At 37.4% G+C, this 25,374-nt stretch overlaps 1 protein-coding gene across 4 annotated transcripts in view; it reads right to left on the reverse strand.

The window, feature by feature from the left end:
* ALG14 (ALG14 UDP-N-acetylglucosaminyltransferase subunit) overlaps nucleotides 1-25,374 on the reverse strand; it is a 104,608-nt gene that overhangs the window by 31,872 nt on the left and 47,362 nt on the right. The window lies entirely within an intron of this gene.

The raw sequence follows: 25,374 nt of genomic DNA on the forward strand, positions 1-25,374 counted from the left end.
TGTTACGAGTCTGGAGCTTATTAGTCTACATACGTCCCTAGCCCCTAGATTCCCTACAATTCAAGCAGGTATCTGCACTCCTTCTTACTTCTGGAGAATCCGAGGCACAACGTCAGGAGGTTTGATGAATGTGAGTGGTACATTTTGCAGTTAGATCATTCAGAGGCTAAACTTTATGTGAATGTCAATCACAAAACCCAAGACAATAGGACAAAATGAATCTCTAAGCTTATGCTTCTAATATTATTGATCTTCGTAACTAATCAAATACTAGTGTCATAATTTATCTTATTCACATTCAAATAAATTTGAGATGAAACTTTTTCAAACTTCTAATGACAGATGAAATACAGTTTTTATAATGTCAGCTTTACCATGATAATGCTATTTAAGGTTTCTCAGAAAAAAATTAATCTGTGAAATATGGAAAAGATATATATTGGATTAAAATGATCCAATAAGTGGGGGGTGGGAAGGAGAGCAATAGTTGGATAAGGCTTTTTAAAAATTGTGGTAAAATACACGTAACAAAATTTACCCTTTTAACCATTTTTAAGTGTACAATTCAGCATCATTAAGAACATTTATAGTGTGTGCAACCATCGCAACTAACCATCTCTAGAACCTTTTCATCGTATCAAACAGAAACTCTGTACCCAATAAATAATAACTCCCCACTATCCCCTCCTCCCAGGCCCTGGTAATCTCTATTCTACTCTTTATGAATTTGCCTATTCTAGGTACATCATATAACTGGAATTAAACAATATTTGTCTTTTTTTTTGGTCTGGCTTATTTCATTTAGCATAATGTTTTCAAGTATAGATGTTGTAGCATGTATCAGAATTTCATTCCTTTTTATGGCTGAATAATATTCCATTGTATGTATATACCACATTGTGTTATCTATTCATCTGTTGATGGACACTAGGGTTGTTTTCCCCTTTTGGCTAGTGTGCTATGAGCACTGGTGTACAAGTATCTGTTTGAGTCCCTGATTTCAATCATTTTGGGTAAACCTAGGAGTGAAATTGGTGGATCATATGGTAATTCTATGTTTAACTTTCTGAGGAACCTACATAAGGGTTTTAAAGATAACTTATAAAATTAAAAAAATTATTAATTTAGGAACTATATTCTGCAATAAGAAAGTTATTCCTCACCTGATACTTCACATATCATTACTGGAGACAGAAAGACTGCTGTAGTAAATAGAACAGAGGATACATCATTTCCTTGTAGTGAAGGAGGAGTTTCCAAATAACTATAGATCCCCAAGAAGGTAATACGTGACAATAACTGCAACTTGCTAAAATGTAAACACCAGGATTTTCACAAACACGAAATACAGTCTTCTTTAGAAAGCTCAAACTTTCATTCAGAAATAAAGAAAGAATGAATCCCACTATGTAATCATACAACTGTAGTCTCTGTATGCAAAATAACTGATCAGTTTGCTTCTAAAGTGTAAGGGTTATGAAAGACTAGGAAAGACTGGAGAAATGTCAGAGATTAGAAGAGACGATGGAGATCTGGTAAGTAACCAGGATTGGAATCTCGGATTGGATCTTGAACAGAAAAAGTATGATGATGGAAAAACTCACGAAATCCAAATAAAGACTGTAATTTAGTTAATAGTTATTATACCAGTGTTAATATCTTGGTCTTGATAACTGTACTATAGTTATGTAAGATATTAATTCCAGTGAAAGCTGGATGAATGATATACAGGAATTCTCTACTATTTTTGCAACTTTTGTGTAAGTTTAAAATGATTGCAAAATAAAAAGCATTCCATATTTTAAAGAAATTATACCATTTCTCTACACTCTCTTTCAGAAGATAGAACTGGAGGGAATACTCCCTAACTCATTCCACAAGGCCAGAATTTCCCTAGTTCCAAAACCAGACAAAGACTTTACAAGAAAACTATAGACCAATATCTCTCACGAACACAGATGCAAAAATTCTCAACAAAATATTAGCAAATTGAATCCAACAGTGTTTGAAAATAATTATACACCACAATCAAGTGGGATTTATTCCATGTATGCAAGTCTGGTTCGACATTTGAAAATCAGTTCATGTAATCTATCACAACAACAGGCTAAAGAAGAAAAATCACATGATCATATTAATGGATGGAGAAAAGAAGCATTTGATAAAATCCAAATCCATTCATGATTAAAAAAAAACTCTTAGTAAACTAGGAATAGAGGGGGAACTTCCTCAATTTGATAAAAAATATCTACAAAAAACCTACAGCTAACATTATACTTAATGGTGAGAAACTAGGAGCTTTTCCACTAAGATCAGAAACAAGGCAGGGATGTCCCCTTTCATCACTCCTTTTCAACATTATACTATAAAGTCCTAGCTAATGTAACGGGATAAGAAAAGGAAATAAAAGGTGTACTAATTGGGAAGGAAGAAGTAAAACTGTCTTTGTTGGCAGATGGCATGATCTGAAAGAAATGACCAAAAATTTCCTAGAACTAATAAGTGATTATAGCAAGGTTATAGGATATAAGGTTGATACACAAAAGCCAATCACTTTTCTATTGGACAATTGGAATTTTAAATTAAAAACACATAACCATTTACAACAGCACCCCAAACAATGAAATACTTAGATATAAATCTAACAAAATATGTATAAGATCTATATGAGGAAAACTATAAAACTCTGAAAAACAGGATCAAATAAGAATGAAATATATATTCCATGTTCATGGATAGGAAGACTCAGTATTACCAAGATGTCAGTTCTTCCCAATTTGATCTATAGGTTCAATACAATCTTAGTCAAATTCCCAACAAATTATCAATATTTTGTGGATATCAATAAACTAATTTTAAAGTTTATATGGAGAGGCAAAAGACACAGAACAGACAACATAATATTGAAGAAGAACCAAGTTAGTGGACTGACACTACCTGACTTCAATAAGTACGTACTGACTTTGTACTTACAATAAAGCTATAGTATCAAGACAGTGTGGTATTGGTGAAAGAACAGACAAGTATGTCAAAAGAACAGAATAGAGAGCCAGAAATAAAGCCACATAAATACTGATATTTGACAACAGAGTGAAGGCAACACAATGGAACAATGACAGTCTTTTCAACAAATGATGCTGGAAAAACTGGACATCTACATGAAAAAAAAAAAAAAAAGCAGAGAATCTAGACACAGATCTTACACCCTTCACAAAAACTAACTCAAAATGGATCATAGACCTAAACGTAAAATGCAAAACCATGAAATTCCTAGAACATAACACAGAAACTCTATACAACCTTTGGTTTGGCAATGACTTTTTAGATATAATACCAAAGGCACAATCCATGAAAGAAACAACTGAAAAGTTGGACTTCATTAAAATAAAAAACTTCTATTCTTTAAAAGACATTATCAAGAAAATGAAGACAAGCCACAGACTGGGAAAAAATATTTGCAAAAGATATATCTGATAAAGGACTGTTATCCTAAATATACAAAGAACTTTTAAAGCTCAACAATGAGAAAATGAATAAACCGACTAAGAAACGGGCCAAAGATCTTTACAGACACTTCATCAAAGAAGACACACAGATAGCAAATAAGCACGTGAAAAGATGCTCCGCATCATATGTCATTAGAGAAATGCAAATTAAAACAATGAGAGACCAGTACAAACCCATAAGAATGGCCAAAATCCAGAACGCTGACAACATCAAATGCTGATGAAGATGTGGAGCAACAGGGACTCTCATTCATTGTTGGTGGGAATGCAAAATGGTCCAGCCGCTTTGGAAGGCAGTTTGGCAGTTTCTCAGATAATTAAACATACTCTTACCATATGACCCAGTAACTGTGCTTCTTGGAACTTACCCAAGGGATTAAAAACTTATGTATACGCAAAAACCTGTACACAGATGTTTATAGCAGCTTTATTCACAATTGCCAAAACTTGAAAGCAACCAAGGTATCCTTCAGCAGGTGAATGGATAACTAAACTGTGGTACAACCAGACAATGGAATATTATTCAGCACTGAAAAGAAATGAGTTATCAAGCCATGGAAAGACATGGAAGAAACTTAACTGCATATTACCACCTGAAAGAAGTCAATCTGAAAAGGCTACGTACTGTATGATTGCAACTATATGACATTCTGGAAAAGGCAAAACTATAAAGATAGTAAAAAAAAAAAATTCAGTGATTGTCAGGAGCTGGGGCAGTGAGGAATGAATAAGCAAAGCACAGAGTATGTTTAAGGCAGTGAAACTACGCTGCATGATAATATAATGGCAGATACATGTCATTATATATTTGTAAAATATATAATGTGTAACACCAAGAGTGAAGAGTAATATAAATATCAGGACTTTGGGTGAAAATGAGGTGTCGATGTAGGTTTATCAACTGTAACAAATGTACCACTCTGGTGAGGGACGGTGATGACGGGGGAGGCTATGCATCTGTGGGGGCAGAGGGTAAATGGGAAATCTCTGTGCCTTCTGCTGAATTTTGCTGTAAACCTAAAACTGCTCTAAAAAATAAAATCTACTTAAAAAAAAAGTGAGAGAAAGAAACAACAAGCTACAGTATACTGATATTTCTATCAGCCATGTGACTACTCATTTGTGTATTATGGATTTAGAAAATATCACAAGAATGAGTTAGTTCTTTTTGCCATTCCTAAGTTCTACAAAGAAAAGAAAGTTCTTATTGACTGGAAGGGAAAAATATATCACCATATCCTTCCATATTTAGAGAAAAGTTCTACAAATTTGGAAGAGAAAATTCCAACAGGGCCTAGCAGAAACATAAACAAGCAACATGCTTCATTATATAAACAAAGAAATTGAATAAAGTCAGAGGAATTGTTCTTATCATAAACTTAGAATACTGTGTGGCCAGAAGGCCACACTATGATCAGAAAGCCAACTCAGAAAAGAATGAGGCGTATAAAAAAATAAATAAAATTCAAAAAAAAGAAAAGAATGAGGAATGGGGGTGCATCTAAATTAGCCTAGGGCTTCCCTGGTGGCACAGTGGTTGAGAGTCCGCCTGCCGATGCAGGGGACACGGGTTCGTGCCCCGGTCCGGGAAGATCCCACATGCCGCGGAGCGGCTGGGCCCGTGAGCCATGGCCGCTGAGCCTGCGCGTCCGGAGCCTGTGCTCCGCAACGGGAGAGGCCACAACGGTGAGAGGCCCGCGTACCGCAAAATAAATAAATAAATTAGCCTAGAAACCTAAAGATACCAATTACTTCCATATAAAACAGGATTAAGATTCTTTATTATTCCTTATTATTGAAATTCAAAAATTAAATTTGATCATCGTTTTAGTCTTCACTTCTAATAAGTAAAAGTGATAAAAAGTTTAGGGGAGAATGGATACATGTATATTTATGGCTGAGTCCCTTTGCTGTGCACCTGAAACTATCACAACATTGTTAATCGGCTATACTCCAATATAAAATAAAAAGTTTTTAAAAAAGTGAATTTTAATTATTATTTCATCATATGAACTTCCATGTAAACATGGTTTGGATCTTTTGGTGAATGTCATGGTAATCCAAAATCTCTAGTTTAGGGAAATACTATACCATCCAACTTGGTGAGACGTATAGTTGGAATTAAACTTATATCAACTATTTTCCAGTTGTATTGTCTTATTAGAGAAAGCTACCAAGTTATTATAGTAGAGTCCAGTAAGATTTTGCTGCTCATTAAGTAATAATAAGTCCTCCACATTTGTTACTAAAAAAATACAAATGCCAGATTTGGTGGTCACCAAGGCTATGCTGACAGCGTTAGGGCAAGTTCTGAGGTACCTCTAATCAGGCAATCCTCTCTGCAGGTCAGTCACACACTACATCATCATACACTGGGTTTCCCCTTGAGAACATCTATACTCCAGGGCCAACAGGGCCTGTACCAGGCAGCCCTGCTTTGGTGGAATTTCCTAGTGTATCAAATTAGAATCAGTGAATCAAAGACTCAAAGCTGGAAGGAACCTTAAAGATCAAAAGTGACATCATAGGAAAGAGTATAATTTGGTAAGATATTGTCCAACTCTGTGTCTGCGCTGTTGATTAAACGAAAAACTAAAACAAAAAACAATCCAGGAGAATCTTTCCCTCTCATCAAAGATACTAGTTGCCATATATTTGTAATCATAGAATTGTCTCATTTTTCCAATGCAGGATAAGTAACAGGCCATATTTGAACTTGACCAAAAACTATTGTTAATTTACAATTTATCCTAACCCTCTAATGCTTCTGATGGAAGTTTCCTGTGCATTATAATAAAAATACAGCAACCAGAACCTGGATGTTTACAGCGCTTTGCCAACAATTAAAACAAGCAATCCACCAAAGCTGCACTGGCTCTGTAGACAAAAGAAATCAAACAACTACTTCAGAGTTCCAAAACTAATTTATTGGTCTAATGAGGACTAGACTCCGACTTGGATATTCTACTGTTTCTGGTCCTCAGTAAGATAAAAGGCTTCAGCATATATTTTTAGAATTATTTTTATTTTAATAGCATTGCCTTTAAATCACTTCTCCTTAAAAATAACAAAACAAAAAACCTTCCAGCATTTCTAACTTTATGATTCTCTAATTAAATTATGAAACTCGATTATGAAACAACAGTTTAGTTTACTTTACCAACTTTTATCATTTTGTGTTTAGAATCATTCTCAGAAATCCAAACTGGCTGATTACTGAACAAGTTCTAATTACTCCCCAGAGACTGTGGGAGCGGGGCTTTTAGCATTGTTCACTGTTTGGCTGGGAAACAGGCTTCCTCTTGTAGTGCCCGATCTGTTATTGATTTAAAAACTGACCTAAAGGGCTATTTGTTCTGGGTTCTTTGAAGTACATTTGCTGCTCCCGCCTTCTGGAACTATGCTGTCAGACATCCTGAAGCCTTATGCCATATTCTTCACTGCGTGGTTTGTGAACGACGGGATAATGGCTCATTAACGTACTCTCACCACCAAAAGAGGGCCTGGGATTTAAAACACCTCCGAATAATCACACTGGTGTTTCTGTCTTGAACCTTGAGGCCGTCAGTTCAGATCCCAGTTCACATGATCCCTCCTTCCTAATCCTGGACTTGGGGCAGTGCCTGCTTCCTAAATTATATACTCTTCTGAGCATGAATGCCACCCATTTCTCATGGTCACCTCTTTCTTCCGCGGTGCCCAGCTCAGGTCTCAGCTCACAGCAGTTATTCAATGTAAAATAATAACACCACTGTAAATAATTTATTTATTTACAGTTATTTATAGACAAATTACAATTATTTGTAAATTTATTTACAGATAATTTTTTATTTGTAAATAAGTTTATAAAATAATAACAAATTCAGGAATAAATGACTTCAAAGGATAGAGATTCAGATTATAACCAGTAAAAAAAATCTTGCTCTGATATCTAGGTTTTATGATCCTAAGAAGTGGCATCAGAAAGCAATTCTGCATTGATAGTTTCAGGTCCGCTTAAAAAATAAAAAGTAATTCAATGAATAACATTTTCCTTAAGAATCAAGTGGGTATTTTGGCAGAACGACAGCAGAGGAAGACCCAAGTTCCTCAGGCTTAGTTATGCTTCCCAATCCTTTTCAATATGAAGAGAGCTTTGCACAGTTTTAGACTTGCCACGGCACTCTTAGAAGAGGGGAGGTCCAAGTTCCCATGCTTTTTTTTTTTTTTTTTTTTTTTGCGGTACGCGGACCTCTCACTGTTGTGGCCTCTCCCGTTGCGGAGCACAGGCTCCGGACGCACAGGCTCAGCGGCCATGGCTCACGGGCCCAGCTGCTCCGCGGCACGTGGGATCTTCCCGGGCCGGGGCACGAACCTGTGTCCCCTGCATCGGCAGGTGGACTCTCAACCAGTGCGCCACCACGGAAGCCCCCCATGCTCTTTGATAACTAAGAGGAAGGGGCACACCTGGCTAGTGGGGAGGGAAAGAGGCACAGGAATAAAGGTGATCCAGGAGGCAGTTCAAGGGTCCCCTGAATGTCATTCACCTCTGAGTGGGACCTAAGAAGGAAAAGAGGGTGGTGGCCGAGGAGGAGATATTTAACTGGCAGAGAAGGAAGACAGTGCAGCACTCTGGGGTCAGCTGGGATCAGGAGCTGCTAGTATTTGTCACGGTGTCTTCCAGTTCCTTACAATCCAGTTACTAATGAAAGACCTCCCTAAGCACCCACACACTGCTAAGCTGCCTGGCAGATAATAATACAGCCAGAAGACTGGTTTTGGCCCTTAAAGTGCTCATAATGTAAGTTGGGGAAGGAGAAAATGAATGGAAGTGAGATGACCAGTGACAGTGAAATGTTAGTCTGAAGAGTTCACAGGTGGGAAAGATCTGGATGGACTGATAGTCCAAGACACAGCTCAGAAGAAGCTTCCAGAAATTGAGGATATGAATTGTGTAACTGAGAATCAGGCCCATGCCCACAAGCTCCTCCTTGAGAGGGGGCAGATTCAGAAGGATGTCGTTGAACGGTGGCCCAGTAGGAGAGAGAACCTGACAGACTGCTTTTAGAAAGGCTGGAGTATGTGACGAAAACACAAGAGGGCCGAGAAGGAAAGGACAGAGAAGCAAATAATCCTTGGTTGTTTTCATGCCTGAAGGGGCTCCCTGTGGCATGAAAATCAACATGAAAACAGTTAGACATACCACGTCATCCAAACTGGGCACTGTGCAGACATTCCTTGGCTTAAGTTTAAAAATATTTATTAACTCCTTGTTAGCCTCTCAAGTTTTGGAAGAGAATATTGAACCTGGTGATAAAGGGGTGAGAAGGACCTAGGAACCTACCATGGAGGCCCCTTGTGTACATACTAGTTATATTCACATAAGACTATGAAGTAGGTTTCATGGTCTCTGTTCTACAGATGAGGAAAAGGAAGTTTCTGGAGATCAAATAGCTCACTTAAGCTTGCCCAAATATTAGAATGGCAGACCTAGATTCTGAACCTTACTATACATGCTGCCCAAGCCCATTTCCTTTGTTTCATGTAGAGAGTACACACTTGGTTGCTCTTAGAGAGGAAAGAAATCTATGTTTCATTTGTAGTGTGGTCTAGAGCTGAGCCTGGAGCTGGGACTGAGAAGAACTGGGTTTTTCATCCATGCTTTGCTATTAGTTCTAAGACTCGAGACAAGTCTTAGAACTTATTATCTTAACTTTATAAAGAGGATGTGGGATTAAATGATTGCTAAGGTATTACCTGTGTAAGTTTATGATTCTAAGAGTACAAGTGGATTCCCCACCAGGGAATCACTTAATACGACTGTTCTAATAAAAAGAGGAGGGGGAATATGAGACACGCATTGATTGCTGTATACAGAAATCCACCAGGATATAAATAATCTACTAAATAGTTCTGCCACAAGAGCAGTGGCAGCTCCAGGACTTTAAGGAGGAAGGGTTCAGGGGCGGCAGGTTTGTCTTGCCACTGTGCACAGCGAGCCCACCGCCTTCATGTGCGTAGCCTGCATTTAGCCCCCCATGTGGATGAGGCCTTCAAACCACCCTTTCGCACTGCTACCGCCCATTTTTGTTGCTGGGAAAGGCGTGAAAGCTGAACACAAACAAAATCCGCTCAGGGAACCTATATAAACGAAACAACCAGAGGTAAGAGAGCATGTACCCCAAACAGAGCCGTCACGACTCAGCTCTAGGTGATACCTGCCCTGCAGTCGCCTGCCCTTCCAATTTTTCAAAAAGAGCCAGAAATATGGATTTTTGTGCAACATGAAATACCTGAAACAACCATGTGGTACCAATGCCGACCAGCTATGTGAATCAGACAAAACATGTTTGTATCTACTTGTGATCCAAGATCATCAATTTGCTTCAGAATTAGTTGATAAAAAAAGAGAACGCAGGAGGCCTAGTCTTAAATATTTTAAAAAGGGCTCACTGAAGTAGACAAAGAAAAGGCATTGAGAAAGACCTTAGCCATTTTATTTGAATAAAGTCTATCAGTAATGCATAAGCTCTTACACATCTAACTCTGATAATGCTTACAACTTTTGTCAATACCCATCTGCTTCCTATAGTCAGTAGTAAGAGAGCCCTTAAAACAAAGGTGAGTGTGCTAATTCAGGGACAAAAAACTGGGAGACTTATGAAAACTTAAAATTTAGTTCTATCCGGGACTTCCCTGGTGGTCCAGTGGTTAGGACTCCATGCTCCCAATGCAGGGGGCACGGGTTCGATCCCTGGTCAGGGAACTAAGATCCCACATGCTGAACAGCACAGCCAAAAAAAAAAAAAAAAAAGTTCTATCTCCTAAGAGACCTAAGGGAAGAAGAATTTCTGCAGCAGAAGTTGATCGAGGCAGCCGGAGAAAAGTGGAAGATAATGGGCCAAACCCCGGGGCCATCAACATGAATCCCAATGGGAGGGCAGAGGTGTGAGTGAGAAAGAGGAAGAAAGAGAAAGAAAGGTCAAAGTACGAAAAGAGACAGAAGAGAGAACGCTGCTGTATAGGGCGGGACAGTAGAAGGATAGCCAAGCTTTCGAATGCATGTGTATGGGTGACAGGTGTTCCTTAAATAAACTATGAGGAACCCCAGAAATAATCTCAGAGCTAAGTCACCACCATAATTTAAAAAATATGTTTTGGGCATCCACTATATCTAAGATATTATGAGGTGCAGGAGCTCCAACCAGCGCCAGTCATTCAGACACCAGGTGAGCAGGAGTTAGTGGTTTTGAATGGTAGGGAATCAATCACCTTCCCGGCAGAGGGAGTGGCCTGCTCAAAAGCAAGTGGATCTGACATCTGTGCTCTGCCTACTGTGCCTTCCTATTATTCCCGTTTGATTGGAGGAGAGGCTAAGCTCAGACAGGCTAAGTGATTAGCTTCGAGTCACATGCCTAATTATTCACAAAGCTGAGAGCAAAACCCAAAACATCCTGATTCCCAGTATGGCATATTTCCTCCTCTACCACGATCAAGGTATAGTGGATGCAAGCCAGAGAAAACAATAATGTGGAAACTTTCAGAAAAAAATGTAAAGCAAATACTCAAAATGAATTCTTGATGAAACCTATATAACAAAAATGAGGAACTCTTCTTCGTGACCTGAAGACTGGAAGTTTGCGCCACACACAAGCCTCACCTAGTTCCCACAGAGGGAGGGAAATCCATATTCCCACCCACTCCCAGCCTCGACCCCACCCCAATTCTCTTCTCCCTTCGTATTGAGCAAGGAGGGATTTTTTTCTCCCTGTATGACTTCACAGAGATGAATCATGGCTCTTTGAAAAGCTGAAACAGGAAAGTTGGCTTGGGAATAATAAAACAGCAACAGACTAAGTCCCCTGAGCTGTGGGCACTGCCTCCACTAATGAGACTTATCTACAAAATACTGTATTGTGTAAGCAAATCTTTTGAAAAATAGCATCTGGAGCTTTGAAGATGTGGACACAACTGATTTGAGCATGACACACCTGTCTTTAGAGAAAAGTAATTATTTAGCCCATAAGTGCAAACCTGTTTTCACAAACTGTCAGCTATAAACATTTTTTAAAAACTGCTTTGTCAAAGATTTGTATAAATGGCTTAAGTATGATTTCAGGAAGACCAAGAATGCAAGACGGTATTCTGCTAACAAATGGAATTTGCTGCCCTTTGCAATTCTACAGCTGACCCCACTGCAGATTTCATTCTTTACGGCAGAATATGGAAATTTTGACATCATATACATAGGAAACTTATAAATCTGCTGTTCACATTTCTTAAAAGGAATGATCAGTCATGACATGTTCTTTCTGTAATTCAAAGGTCTTATCAGCAGGGAATGTTTTGCTATTTTTAAGAGAGCTCTCAAGCTCTCTAACCTGTTTCTAATTGGACCATTTTCACTCCTCTAAACAATAATGCTAAAATATCTTTTTCTGTAAGCTACAACGTTTGAAATTTGTAAGGTGTTTATTCCTTCCTTTAGTAAATCTAGAGTAATCACAGTTTCCTCATCCCTGATTATAAGGTCCTTTTGAATATTTTTATAATTATTTGTCCATGTGTCTTAGAGAAAATCAGAGTTTGCCCTTTTTATCCTGTGGCAAGGATCCATGGAAGATGAGAAGCACCTGACTTACATCTCCTATAGAATGCTGTCCTGGTGTAAGCGGAATCTCAAATCTCATGCTCCATGTAGAGAAGTGATAAGCTTTCTGGAGCTGATTGAATTTCCAATATGTTTAGCACTAGAAAAAGAAATCCTTGACCAGGAGGCTTCGCTGTATTCACGCTACAAAAAGTAAGAATTATACCAGGAGGCCAGGAGAAAAAGAAATCACCAAAAAACAAACTACCAAAGAGGAAATGCCAGCCTAAAGAGGTAAGTTTTACCCAATGATTCGTGGGGAGGGAAATGAGAAATTTAAAAGACAGACTATGAAGAAGATGGCATTTAGTCTCCAGAGGCTGTTAGAAAACACTGACTAGGTTTCAGTCTTCTTTTTAAAATAAAGTAAAAAGGGGCTTCCCTGGTGGCGCAGTGGTTGAGAGTCCGCCTGCCGATGCAGGGGACACGGGTTCGTGCCCCGGTCTGGGAAGATCCCACATGCCGCGGAGCGGCTGGGCCCGTGAGCCATGGCTGCTGAGCCTGCGCGTCCGGAGCCTGTGCTCCGCAACGGGAGAGGCCACAACAGTGAGAGGCCCGCGTACCCCCCAAAAGAATAAATAAATAAAAAATAAAATAAAGTAAAAAACTCTAAGTGGTTTCATGATACTCAGGCATTAAAGTAAAGCAACTGTTGATGAAAATGTTTTGGAATCTAATACAGGTGGTGTCCAACACCGTGAATGTACTAAACGCTACTGAACTGTACACTTTAAAATGGTTAATTTTATGTTATGTGAATTTCATCTCAATAAAAAAAGTAAAGCAACTGTATTCTGCTTGAGATGAAAAAGAAATTTTTGCCATTTCCTTTTGATTGCTTCGACAAAGAAAATATTTAACACTTCAGAAACGTGCTATCAAGAAAATCCTTAGATGAATTCCAGGGATTAATTCAGTCAGTGCAAAGGTTAGCCAAGGAGCAGTTATGCAATGCTTTTTCCCCTATTCTATTTTTTCCACCCCCTTAAAAGTGCTAAGCAGTCATCACTAAGTTTTAATAGCTTCTCTCTTTCCTTCCTATATTCCTCCTACCAACTTCTCTCCTTCAATATTTACTGAAATCCTACATGCCCCCGAGCACTTTAATAAGTGCTAGGATTGCCAAGATGAGTAACACATCTTACCTTTCCTCAAGGAGTTCACAGTTTGCATTCAAATTTCAAAAACTCCCCAAGCAAATGCCTCTAGTGTTTTCCAATTAAATAAGAAACTGCCTGCATTTCTTCTTATATATATACACATATATAAAATATTATTATATATTATCATGCTAAGCATTTCTCATGTTACTCATGTCCAATTTTCTTGAATATTTTGCTCATAATGGGTGTTGAATTTTGTCAGACTTGCTAAGTATCTGTTAATATAGCTATATGACCTTTTTCTCCTACACTTATTAATACGGCATATGATGTTAATGGATTAACTAACATTAAAACAACCTCATATTCCTGCAATAAACTCCACTTGATTATGGTGTATTATTTTCTTTAATGTGGTGTTAGATTCTGTATGCAAATATTTTACTTAGTGATTTTGAATTGACATTTATGAGTTATATTTCTCTGCAATTTTCTTTATATTGTTTTTTAAATCTGGCTTAGGCTTCTGTTTTATTATTTTATTCTTTACTGTCAGGTTTATCAGTTATTTTCAGTATCTTTTAATGTCCATCTATTGCCCGTACAATAAGCTTTTTCATTTCTCTCTTTCCTTTTCTTTCTCTCTCATATTTCAGTTGCATTATTTCAAATTTATCACAATACATAACCTTTGTGCATTAGCGTATCACCTTCACTCCACCTCTGTTTTATTCTTACGTGTACATTTATAGAATTTAAAATGTTGACCATCTGTCTTTTTGCTGAAGTCTTCCCAATCATCTTTTGGTTGGTTGATGTCATTCATTAGTAGTTTCCTTAGGAAAGGCTGATGAATGCAGAATTCCTTAAGTTTTTATGTGCTGAATATTGTTTTTTCAGTGCCTTGGTCTTTGAAGGACACTTTAGCTGAATATAAAATCACTGGTTTACACTTTCTCTCATTGAGTTTTGAAAAACATATTGTTCCTCTGCTTTTTAGATTGCTTTTAAAATGTCTGATGCCTCAGTCTACTTATTTTGCTTATGTAAATTATTTAATAATTATTAATCATTTAATGATTAATTATTGAAGGCCTTGATGAGTTTAGCTTCATATTTGAAATCTAGTAGTGTCTTAGATTTGTCTAGGATGTGTCTTACAGCTGACTTTATAAAATATTTCAGAGACTAGGTTTAAAAATTATCAATCTATTTGTAAAATTAACATAATCTTGACATGTTAATTTTAAATAAAAATAGTAAACAAACAAAAACAAAAAACAAAAAACTCCCCAAGCTACTTCTTCCACACCAACTCGAGTTCCAGACATCTCCAAATCTTTAATGACTCCACTTGACTTGGACTGCAGCAGCCCTTCCTAAGCTCTCACATTCCATACTCAATTACTTGTGCTCTGATTGTGCTCCTTTCTTTTCTTTTCTCCTTCGGACCAAAGGGAGATTTTTAAAATTCTAAACAAAAACAGCACTTTAGTGATTTTCAGATACTATAAAAATAGAGCTATGCTGATTCACATGAAACTTTAAAATAGGCACCGTAAGGCTGTGAAACTGGCTGCTTCCAGGAATCATTAAAATTGAAGATCATTTCAAAGATTTCCTTTCTCTTGATCCCACCCTCTGTTCTCACTTAGCCACTGGTGCCCCCATCACCTTTTTGTACAAGGCCAGGTCTCTCTGAGTTCATTGTCTCTGATTACGTATCAGTCCTTTCTTGGAAAACAGCTTTGTTTCCATCATGCTTGCTTCCCTTATTCTTATCCTTTCACAACTGAATTTCTTTACCTTCAACTTTTATTTCTGTTTTCACTGTAGCCACATTGTTATTCTTAGGAAAACACACTAGCTTTCACCTTGAAAGGAAGAGGCCCCACCAGGCCCAGATCTCATATGTGCCTGTAATGGGCTGAAACAGTGACAACTCAGAGAGTGATGCAGGCAAAGGGAAACAAGAGAAAAATGGTAGGCAAAGCCACACTGGCTTCTGCAGAGAGGAAAAACGTAACGTTTGCCAAGTGGAAAAAGGATCAACTCGGAAAAGAAAGAAAAATCATTTTCAAGCTTCAGAGAATTCCCCCAAAGTGGAGAAAAAGAAAAATAATTCAAAGCCATCTCTAACTGATAATATACAGCCTAATTTTGACACAGATTTTGTTCTAAGGTCATTCAAAATGTGAAACAGAAACCATAACATTTAAATTAAATAGCTCATTTGTGGATGGAAGTAGCTACAGGTTGTCACCCAGCCAATGTATCAGTGGCACAGCTGGCAATTTCACCATGCAGCTGGGAAATGCAGTTTGTCAGTCATAAGAAACCAGATATGTGGGAGGATTTTCACATAAAATCACTCCTCACGGTGGACTCTGACCTTCATCAGACTCGCTAAATGAACGTACAATACTGAGCTGGTTCTTCTGTATCTTTATGAAAGCTGCTAAATTTACAGTACATGTAAGGAGGGGAAATACAAACTGGGAAAAAGTAACACTTGGTATTATTTTAATGTGTTACAGAGGACTGGTCAACAGAGGGACAGGAACTGAACAAGCTTAAACAAATGGCTCCCAAGTATGATTTCATTAATCTTGGAAAACAAGAAGCAGTAGATGATTGCGATCTAATTGTTTCTTATTTGACTTGGCTTGAAAAATCTTATTCTCACTTAACTCCATTTATAGATAGGCATCTTGGGCCGGCTGACCTTTTCTTTGTCTAGCTAAGTTTCCTTTGAACATGCTATAAAGGTTTTGATCACCAAAAAATATAATACCAGATGAAGGTCATTACATAAAGAGAATCAAACCAACAGCAATTAAGGGGAAAAACAAAGTTCCTGTAAGGGTTCTGGCATATCAACAAGAAGTTAATTGATTCTTCTTAATGTTTGAAACACATGTCAATCAACAGGGCAATAAAAATTTTATATACTATGCAAACAGTGGTAATCCCAGTTCCATCCAGTTGTGGCTCACCACAGAAAATACCTAATTAAAAGAAAAAAATCATAGTATCCCATTTATGGACAACAACCCATTATCCATGTCATCAACTTGCTACTGCTATGAACTTAGGCATTTCACAGCTCAAACTGGATACAGAACATGGAAAAAAATGACTAAGTAAAATAATGGCTTTCTTTCATACAAAGCACGAGTGTACATGTAATAAATACATCTAAATTTGTCATAGTGAATTAAATCAGCCTCAGCTTCAGGCAAAAAGGCAGAGTATTAGGATGAAATGGTCCATTTCTTTCCAGTTTGTTATACATGTAGAATCTGAAATTTATTTTTTTACTTGATTAAAAATTAAATTAGGTTTCATTTTTACACGCAGAGTTCTTTCTTTGAGTATTTCATTTAACAACAGCCAGGCTGGAAGGAAGCCAGTAATCAAACACTTCAGACTTGGGAAACGCTTCTGGTTTTTCAGACTCTTAGTAAAGCCTGAGAAGAATACCAGTTTAGGGAGCGGGTGTCTTTGTTTTGGGGATGACTCACATCATTCAGTATTCATTCATTTATTTTTAAGTCATTCCACAAATATGTGGAAGGCACTTTTCTAGGAAGGGACCATGGGAAACACACAAATACATGGCCTTTACCCTCAAGAACTTTACAGATCTTTCCCCCTCAACATGAGCATTCCTCTTACTTTAGTTTAATGATCAGCAACCTAACAAATTCAACGTTCTCTTCCTCACCTTGAAACAAACAAACTTCTTCTCAGGAATATATTTTCAAGAGAGTATGAGATCAGCCCACTTATTCAAAGAACGCTTCAAAGACTCCTACTTTTAGGAGAAACTAAAAAGACACAATAGAGAAGAAATATTGGGGTTTTGAGAGACAAAACAGTGAACTACAAGGACTACTTAAAATTCATATGACTGTGGGATCAATACGTACATTACACTAGGGGAAAAAGGGGATAGAACGAATTATGAAGGGCCAAGATCAATGAGACCATTTAGACATGGTTTTAGAAGGGCTAACGAAATGTTCCATGTCTCTCACAGTTATCTGTAGACCTATTAGATGGAAAATCAGCAAAGATATAGAAGGGCTCAGTAACATCATTCAGCAACAGGATCTAATGGGCAATTACAGAACACACCACACAGCAGAATACACGTTCTTTTTAAGCACCCATGGACAATATATTCACCAAGATAGACTGTATCCTGGATCATAAAACATTACCTTAACAGGGCTTCCCTGGTAGCGCAGTGGCTGAGAGTCCGCCTGCCGATGCAGGGGACACGGGTTTGCGCCCCGGTCTGGGAGGATCCCACATGCCGCGGAGCGGCTGGGCCCGTGAGCCATGGCCGCTGAGCCTGCGCGTCCGGAGCCTGTGCTCGCAACGGGAGAGGCCACAACAGTGAGAGGCCCGCATACCACAAAAAACAAACAAACAAAAAAAACCACTTTACCTTAACATATATAAAGAAAAGAGTATGTTCTCTGACCATAATGGAATCAAACTACAAATCAATAACAAAAAGATAATAGGAAAAAAATCTCCAAATACTTACAAATTAAAGCACTCTAAATAATCCATGGGTCAAAGAAGAAGTATCAAAGGATATAAAAAATACTTAGAACGAAATGAAAATATAACATACCTACATTTGTAGGATGATGCTATACCAGTGATGAAACAGAAATTTATAACACTAAATGCTTACATTAGAAAAGAGGAAAGGTCTTCAATCAATAATCTAAGCCCCTACCTTAAGAAACTAGAAAAAGAAGGGCAAAATGAACCCAAAGCAACCACAAGAAAGGAAATAGTAAAGATAAGAGAAAATAAATGAAACAAAAAGCTGACTCTTTGAAAACATCAATAAAATTGGTAAGTCTCTAGCAAGACTGACAAATATAAAAAGAGAGAAAACAGAACTTGCCAATATCAAGAATGAAACCAAGGCTATAACCACAGATCCTAAAGCTGTAAAAGAGGACAACTGGGAACATTACAATTCTGTGCACATAAACTTGACAATTTAGATGAAATGGAATAATTCCTTGAAAACCACAAACTACTAAAATTCACCCAATATGAGACAGAGAATCTGAATAATCCTATGTCTATTAAAGAAATATAATCTGTAGCTAAACACTTCTGAAAAAGAAATCTCCAGGACTAGATGGTTTCACTGGAGAATTTTACCAAACATTTAAAAAAGCATTAACATAAATTCTAAACAGTCTCTTCCAGAAAACAAAGAGGGTGAGTCATTTTATAAGGCCAGTTTAATTTCAATACCAAAATCAGACAAAAATAGTACAAAACAAAAAGCCAAAGACAAATATCCCTCATGAATATCATCATAAAAATTCACACGAATTATTAGCAAATGAAATCCATATAAAAATGTTTAAACAACATGATCAGGTGGGATTTATTCAGAGAATGCAAGCCTGTTTCAATATTTGAAAATCACTCAATGTAATGTACTGTATCAATAGCTAACAAAAAATTATGATTGTATCAATCAATGCAAAAAGAACTTGTAACAAAGTTCATTTTGTCATTAATACATCAATTTTTCTATTGTCATTAATAAAAGCATTCTCAGTAAATTAGGAATAGAGGTTGTAATGGTTAATTTTATGTGTCAACTTGACTGGACCATGGGTGCCCAGACATTTGGTGAAACATATGTCTGTGAGGGTATTTTGGGGTAAGATTAACATTTGAATCAGTAGACTGAGTAAAGCACATTGTCCTCCCTAATGTGGACGGTCCTCATCCAATCAACCGAACACTTGAATAGAACAAAAAGGCTGAGTAAAATCCTATCCCATTGATTTTGGTTCAGTTTTTCTGGAGAACCCTGACTAATAGAGAAGGGAAAGTTCTTCAATTTGACAAAGAGCATCTATAATAAACCTACAGTTGACACCATACTTAGTGGTAAAAGAATGAAAGCTTTTTCCCTAAAATTGGAAAAGAGACAAATTGTCTGCTCTCATCATTCATATTAAACATAACACTAGAAGTCCTAGCCAGTGCAATAAGGTAAGAAAAGGAAACAAATTATGTACTGGTTGGAAGAGAAGAAATAAAATTTTTTCTATTTGCAGGACATATGATTGTCTAGAAAATCTTTAAAAAAGCAAGATCTCAGGATATGAGATAAACAAAGCTCAATCGTATTTTGATATGTTAGCAACGAACATGTAGAAACCAAAATTAAAAACACAATACCATTTATAACTTACAATTATTCCAAAAAAGTAAAATACCAAGATATTAATTTTAAAAACATGTACATGATCTTGATGCTGAAAATTACAAAACTTGGATAAACAAAATAAAAGGAGATCTAAATAAATGGAGAAGCATACCATGTCCATGGGTTGGAAGACTCAATCTAGTGAAGATGTCAATTTCCCCAAAACTGATTTATACATATAATGCAAGTCTTATCAAAATCCCAGCAGAATTCTGTTGTATACATAGACAAGCTTATTCTACACTTTTTATGGAACGGCAAAGGAACTAGAATATCTAAGACAATTTTGAAAAAGAAAAATAAAGTGGGAGAAATCACTCTACCAGAAGTTAAGATTTATTATATACAGCTATAGCAAACACAGCAAGGTGCTATTAGCAGAGGAAAAGACTCAGAGATGAATGCAACAGAGATTCCAGGAATAGATAAACACAAATACACCCAACTAATAACTTCTTTTTTTTTAAAAAAAAAAAAAGAATTCCAATTAATTTTAACAAAGGGGAAATGCAATTCAGTGGAGGAAGGAAAGGTTTGTTTATTTGTTTTTAGCACACTGTGCTGGGCATCCATAGGCAAAATGAGCCTTCATCTAAACCTCACACCTGATATAAAAATTGATTCAAAATGACTCATACATTTAAATGTAAAGCATAAAACTATAAAACTATTATGAGAAAACATGAGGAAATCTTTGGGATCTAGGACTAGATGAAGAGTTGTTAGATGTGACAACAAAAGTACGATTCATGAAAGAAAATTTGATAATTAGACCTCATCAAAAGTAAAAATCTTTGTTTTGTGAAAGACCCTGTTAGGAAGATGAAAAGACAAGCTATGAACTGAGAGAAAATATTTGTAAACCACATACTAGACAAAAGTCTTACATCTAACATATACAAAGAACTCTCAAAACTCAAAAGTAAAACAAACCGATTAGAAAATGGGCAAAGGCATGAACAGACATTTCAGTGAAGAAGAAATATTAACGACAAATAAGTACATGACAAGATGTTCAACCTCATTAGCCATTAGGGAAATACAAATTAAAAACACAATGGTATATCCCTACACACGTAAAAAATACTGATAATACCAAATGCTAGAGAGAATGCAGAGAAACTTGATCTCTCAGACATTGCTGGTGAGATGTAAAAATGGTATAGCCACTATGGAACACAGTTTGGCAGTTTCTTATAAAAGTAAACTTGAACTTTCTATCAGACCCAGCAATCTTATTCTTGGGCATTTACCCAGATAAATAAAAACTTATGTCTATACAAAAACCCGTACATGTATGTTCACAGTAGTTTTATTCATAGCAGCAAAAAAGTGAAAACAATTCAAATGTCCCTCAATGTATGAATGGTTAAACAAACTGTAATACATCCATACGATGAAATCCTGTTTAGCAATAAAAAGGAATTATTGATACATGTAAAAAACTGAATGGATCTCAAGGGCATTATGCTCAGTGAAAAAAAGTCAATCTCAAAAAGTTCCATAGTGTGTGATTCCATTTATAGAACATTCTTGAAATGACAAACTATAGTGATGGAAAACAGATTAGTGGCTACCATGGAACAGGGACTGGGGATAGCACAGGGGAGTTCCTTTGCAGTGATGGAACAGTTATGTATCTTGATACATGGATAAAACAGCATAGAACTATACACAAACACAACCACACATGAACACATATGAAATACAGTGAAAACTGAATAAGGTTTGTAGTCTAGTTGACAGAATTGTACTAATATCAATTTTCTGATTTTGATATTGCACTATGGTTATATAAGACCACCACTAGTGGAAGCTGGGTGAAGTGTACATGGAACGTTGTGTACTATTTCTTCAACTCCTTGGAATCTATAATTATTTCAAAATAAAAAATGCTAAAAAAAATTGTGTTCAAATGCTTTTTTAAAAATTTTTATTTTATTTATTTATTTTTGGCTGTGTTGGGTCTTTGTTGTGGTGCACGGGCTTCTCATTGCAGTGGCTTCTCTTGTTGCAGAGCACAGGCTCTAGGCGCATGGGCTTCAGTAGTTGTGGCACACAGGCTCAGTAGTTGTGGCTCGAGGGCTTTAGAGCACAGGCTCAGTAGTTGTGGCACACGGGCTTAGTTGCTCCGCGGCATGTGGGATCTTCCCGGACTAGGGCTCGAACCCGTGTCCCCTGCATTGGCAGGCGGATTCTTAACCCCTGGGCCACCAGGTAAGTCCTAAATGCTTTTTTTTTTCTTTTTTTTTTTTTTTTTTTTTGGCGGTACGCGGGCCTCTCACTGTTGTGGCCTCTCCCGTTGCGGAACACAGGCTCCGGACGCGCAGGCTCAGCGGCCATGGCTCACGGGCCCAGCCGCTCAGCGGCATGTGGGATCCTCCCGGACCGGGGCACGAATCCATGTCCCCTGCATCGGCAGGCAGACTCTCAACCACTGCGCCACCAGGGAAGCCCCTCTAAATGCTTTTTAAAAGAATCTCAAGCACCAAAATAAGCTGTAGGCTGAAGAGATGGAAAAACTATTTCTGATTTTAAATAGTTTTTTTTCCACCAACAGAATTACTCTCTATTTCATGCCTACCTGTTGTTTCTTTAGTCCACTTTTCTTGAAGCTAACTAAATATAAGCTTCTTGAGGACACAGCTATATTTTATTCATCCCTTTCAGTGCCTGCTGCAATACAGACATTAAAAAAACAAAACAAAACTACTAGTTAAGTTTTGAGTGAGTTATCTAATTCTGGCAAATCTGATACATTTCTAAAGAGAACTAGAATTATGCTACTCTGACTAGCTCTGTGACCTTGGTTACTTAGACCTCTCTGGATTCTGAGCTCCTCATCTATAGAATGGCGGTAAAGAGTATTGTGTCAGAGAACTGTTAGGAGAATTAAATGAGTTAATATATGCGAAGTACTTAGAATAGTGCCTGACACATAGGGAGAGTTCAATAAATGTTATTTTTCTAAAAATTTTTAAAAATACAACTTTTAGGTGTTCCGGTCACATGAATGAAAACGATAAATCAGTAAAACATTTAAGTGTCCATTTCTTTTAACTTCTATTGGATTTAAATGAAAAGAAGTCTGTTTATGGGGTTTATAGAGGAAAAGCCCAAAACGCCATCTTAACAGTATCCATAATATTTAACCTTATAAAAATGACTACCTTGCTACTGCATTCAGGTCTTAAGTTCCAGATCCCATTAATTTCTAATAGCAAGAAAATATTATATTTAAAATGCTAATTAATAAAAATTCAGTCTAAAGATTTCAACCTTATATACATTATGTGACACTCACTCAACTGACTTATTAATCTTTCACTCTTCTTAAAATGACCTTTTCCTATTCTCTGACTGATGAACTCTTATCCACCTTTGCTTAAATGTCATCTCCACTCTCAAGCCTTGTCCAGCTCCCCAAAGAGGACCTATCACACTGCAACCACCCAGCTGTGGGCAAGACTGCTGTCCACTGTGCTTACTTACTTTTATACTTCTCACACACAGTATAAATCCTGTCACAGAGTAGGGTCCTTGACAAGTATCTGTGAATGAATGAACCACTGAGTTCTTCTTGTGATAGTCCCACAGCAATTTTCACTTACCACCATAAGGCACTTGGCACACTACATTATAATTACTTTCCCATTTGTCTCCCCCACTAGAGTGTAAGCTCTTTGAGGGAAGGGCCCACAGCTCACCCATGCACAGTGACTGGACCATTCATCAAAGATACGTACTGTGAGGCTACCAAGTGCCAGGCACTGTTGCATCAGTATAATGAACAAGGCAGTTGCAGTTTCTTATGGAATGACAAACACATACATAAAAATGGGATTAGTACTATGAAGAAAATAAAGCAGGGCAGTCTGACAGAGGGATGAGGACATGAGCTGGAGGAAGGGCTAGTATCAGGACAGGCCTTTGTGAGGAGGTAACATTTGAGCTCAGAGAACAAAAGGAACCAGTCACGTTTACAGCAGGGGTGAAGAGCCCCATGCACAGGGAATGGCAAGTACAAAGGCTCTGAGAAAGGAATCAGCTGGGTTTGCTGGAAAAAAACAAAAAAAACAAACAGGCAGGTCTGGCTGGCACACAGTAAACTAGGGGAAGAGAGGAGGAGAAGAGGTCGGAGAAGCAGGTTGGGCTAGAGCGTATAGGCTACACTGAGAAATTTGGACTTTGTTCTAAGAGCACAGAAAACTGCTGGATGATTTTAAGTGTGGAGTAACGGAATCTGATGTACGTTATAAAAGAAATCACATTGGCTGCTAAGTGGTGAAGCAACTGCGGGGGATCATGAACTTCCTTCCATAGGCAGACAAATTAAGAGGCTATGCAGTGGGGGTGGCGTGGCGCTGCATGGCTTGGGGCAGAAAGATGGACAGAAACAGACAGAAATCACGGAAAATTGAGAAGACATGGCTGGCAGGCCTTGCTATTGAACAGGGGAAGTAGGTGTGGCAGAGAGGAATCAAAGATGTATCCTGAGGATTTGACTTGAGCAAGTTTACCAAGATGGGGAAGAGTAGGAAATATCTACTATCTTGAACCAAGAAACTTTCAGATGCCTACTGGATATACAAGTGGAAAAGTAGTACATGTTAGGCACTTAATATAGACTTTCAGTAACTAACAATTCGAGGATGATAGACTCACCTAAAATCAAACATATAATATAGCATTCCAAACATGACCAACTCTATTTACTGCTTCCAAGGTTACAAACGTAAAATAATAAGCAATTGAAATGAAATGAACTGAGAAATCTCGGTTCATTTGATAAACTATGTCATTTTTGGCTGCTACTGATGCTCCCTGACCCAGATGTTTAATTCAGCAAAGGTGCTGAATTTTATGTTAGAAATTTTAGACAAATGCTGTAACTCGATTCCGGTATTTGTGCCACTTAGAGAACGTCTTAAAAACACTGGAGAGGTGAGATGCCGAGAGGAGCAAGCAATGACTCACCAAATCACTTTTACTCAAAGATAGGTACATGCCATATATGAAGCTACTGCGAGCCAAAGGTTTTGATGCTTTTGGCCATGATTCACATTTTAAAACTTATATTTATTAAGATATAAGTCACACAGAGTAAAATTTACCCTTTTTAGTGTACAGGTCTGAGTTACGACAAATGCATACAATTAAGTATCGACCACCATCACCACCATCACCACTACAATCAAGATACAGAACGGCTTCTCACCCAAAAAAGTTCTTTCAAGTCTTTTTGTAGTCAGTCCCTCCCCCACCCCTGGAGGCTGAAAACCAATGATCTATGTTCTGTCCCATTATCTTTTTAAACTCAAGAATAATCTTATGACTCTTATTCACAGGATGCCTGGCAAAGCCATATTTCTTGAAAAGTATGATATGTGAAACACCAGAACCACCTAAAAAGTATTTAATGCCCTTGTAGAAAAAGAAACCATCCACTCCAATTACTAAGGATTAGATTCAGGCCTCCAAAACAGAGTTTATAACTTTCCTCTAAGATGCTTTTTGTCTAATAATTGGCTTGGATGAAACAAGCATGACTTTCAATATACACTCAACAAGCAGATTTACACATTTTTTCCTCAAAACAACCTGATGTTTTTGATTACTATCTCATTCAAAACGTTAAATTAAGATATAAAACATTACATATACTCACAATGGTTTTATATATGATTTTCTATAACAGGAAACTGGTAAATATGGATTTGATTAATTTTCTAAGTCAATCTCATTTGCAAAATTCTGTAATAATACTTTTTAAATAATACTGTTCCTCTTATTTTAATTATCCATTTTGAATTTTAAAAATATTCTATTTTGGGCTTCCCTGGTGGCGCAGTGGTTGAGAGTCCGCCTGCC

The sequence above is a fragment of the Aethalodelphis obliquidens genome, unplaced genomic scaffold (genome assembly GCF_003676395.1).
Source record: "Aethalodelphis obliquidens isolate GAN/ISIS:26980383/991018 unplaced genomic scaffold, ASM367639v1 scaffold13, whole genome shotgun sequence".
NCBI classification, from domain to species: Eukaryota; Metazoa; Chordata; class Mammalia; order Artiodactyla; family Delphinidae; genus Aethalodelphis; species Aethalodelphis obliquidens.